Here is a 2,905-nt window from a genome sequence, read left to right on the forward strand (position 1 = left end):
GTGTTGAAAATAAAAGTTCATATATGTTTTATTTTTCAGCTACTCAGCTATAAAGAATTGCATTTGGGATACAGTATGGTGTTGAGCATGAATCAGACGTTTACACTGGCATTCATTTATTCACACACGCACACACACACACACTGATCTCTGAGAAACTCCCTTAACCTGTGTAATTGACTTGCTGATGCACTTGGGCTTCCGGCCGGAAGGATGCTGCTGTGTTCAGCGGAACACACACAGACATGGACACACACACACACACATACACTTTCCAAAACAAAGCTCTCTTTCATGCTGGAATACCTTACTCCAAAGCTGTTCACAGTTCCTCTTTTGATCTGAATTCATGGGACGCTTTACACATTCACGCTTTTAAAGTTACATGTGTTCCAAAATAATTCAACCTGACTGTGGTATATGAACTAATTTCAAGACTTCCTTTATATCTGTTGATATGTGTGCATATGAGTATAAATATATTTCAAGACTTTCAAGTCTGGTCTGAATTAAAGGTTAGTGTGTGTGGGTGTGTGTCTGTGTCTGGGTTTTAAAGTGGATTAAGTTCAATTAAATGTAATGTCTTTATGTAGAGTGCAAGCTATTTTTACACTGCCAGGGGCCTTCTTTACTATATTTATATATGTATAATATGCTTTAACCTGCATCGTCATGCCCATCCAAAGCGTAGATGCCCTTTTTGACTTTCAGCCCAGTGAATTTTGATTTCAGGTTTGTACTGTTGATAATTTTGTAATGTTTGACATTTTGCATTTTGTGAACCAGCCTTAACAGATTTTACATTTATATGACAATATAAATCAGAAGAGCCGCTGTGCCCCCTCAAATAAAAATAAAAATAAAAAATAAAAAATAATGGTTGATGCCCCTGGTTATAGCTATGATCAGGCTATATCAGATGATCAGATGAGCATGGGAACTCAATTAGCATGCAAATTGGAAAACAGGGAGCAATGTTTCTCTCTCAGATTAGCTATCCCCCACTGTATGTGACAGTGCAATATTCCTTATCAGAGCTCTGAGAGAAAGGGAACACAGAAGGAGAGACAGAGTGAGAGCCAGGCAAATGTGAACCAGTGGCTCCAGAGCACTTCCTGTTGGAAAGCTTTAAAATCATTTATTGTGTGCTGCTGTATTAGAGGTGGTATCAGGTAGTACTTTAATACTAACACACTCCATTCTGTACACACCTTAAGGGATAGTTAACCCAAAAACTGCTGTTAATTTACTCATCCTCAGGCCATCCAAGATGTAGGTGACGTTTTGTCTTCAGTTGAACAGTAAAGAAGATTTTAAGCTGAAACAGTGGTGCTTGGTGATTCACAAAATACAAGTCAGTTGCTACCGACACTTTGAGTGTCGAAAAAAGCATATCAGGAAACACAAAATTAATAGCCCTGGCTCCTGATGATGTATTGAGGTCTTATGAAGTGAAACGACTTCACCTACTTCAACAAAACTGACCCATCTGATGAAACAGTTAATGGCTCAAGCAGCACAGATCTAAGAGTTACTCAATCAAAATAACTTTCAGTATTACCCAACAGTCTCTCCGACTCAAATGAGCCAATATACGAGAGTCACTGAACTGAAACAGTTTGGGGTCAGACTGAAGAATTGGTAAGCCGGTGATACAAGTATGCATCATGGCCTGAGTATGAGTAAATTAACAGAAAATTTGTATTGTTGGGTGAACTATCCCTTTAAACCCGCAGTTGATTTTTCAATAACTCAGAAGATGCCAGTTTAATTTAGGAGACATACCAAGCATAGCTATACACAGCTATACACAGTCTTGTATTGGTAGAGATGCAAAGATTGAAAGTGACTTTCTAAAGGTAATTTATTCTGAGGCAAGCAGCCAAGAGTTGCATTATACTATAATAAGTATGACCAGGAGCGTGCAAAGATGCAAATTATACAGTAGGATATCTATACAGGTTTACTTCCGTAAGTTAGCACAGATTTATTTTATACCAATTGTGAATGGTGTCATAGTTCACATGGACAAATTTGAGTTGTGACCTGGTTGTGGTTCACTGGTGTGGTAAGCATAGTAAAATACCATGAATATGATCTTGACTTGTCCTTTAGTTTGTAACAACAAGTTAAAATCATGTTTGCAGTAATGTACTTACAGTGGAAGAGTTTAAATTCAAAAATGTATTTGTTAAAATTGTATATCTGTTAAAGTTATATTCATTTTATGTAAACTTTATTAAATTATTTAACTTTATTAATATTATTTGAGCCACCACTTTTCTAAATCTTCCTTTTAGTGACAGAACTAGTGGTCTGTGGTTAATTGCTTAAGCTCCTCTATTGTAAGTGGCTTTGGATAAAAGTGTCTGCTTTTTAAATGCAAAATGTTAATGAAACTACTGTTCAACACACAACAACTTCTATTCATGTGTTACTCTATTTAAACAGAATTTTACTGATAGCTACATCATGTCACTTTCTGGAATCCATGTGTGTATAATGTTAAAGTTACAATGTTTCAAGGCTTTACGTGGTCATGAACGGAGTTTAAATAATGACATATTTGCACATAAACAAGGTATGTCAGCAACCTGACACTTTACAGTATCTCTACATATTTCTGTTTGTACACTCACACTGCTAGATTCCAGATCTACCAGATCAACACATGATGTCAGTTCCTCATTTGTGTGAATAAAGCAGCCCCTCTTGTTTCTTTTCCACTGATATTCTGTTCATCTGCAAGCTCAAGGACTTTGATCATAAAAGGTAGCAAGTGAGTTTTTAAAGGGGTCATATGATGCTTTTTTAAAGATCATTATTTTGTGTATTTGGTGTAACAGAATATGTTGACATGCTTTAATGTTCAAAAAACACATTATTTTTCAAATACTGTACATTA

This window comes from Sinocyclocheilus anshuiensis, unplaced genomic scaffold, assembly GCF_001515605.1.
Source record: "Sinocyclocheilus anshuiensis isolate Anshui unplaced genomic scaffold, SAMN03320099.WGS_v1.1 scaffold112, whole genome shotgun sequence".
NCBI classification, from domain to species: Eukaryota; Metazoa; Chordata; class Actinopteri; order Cypriniformes; family Cyprinidae; genus Sinocyclocheilus; species Sinocyclocheilus anshuiensis.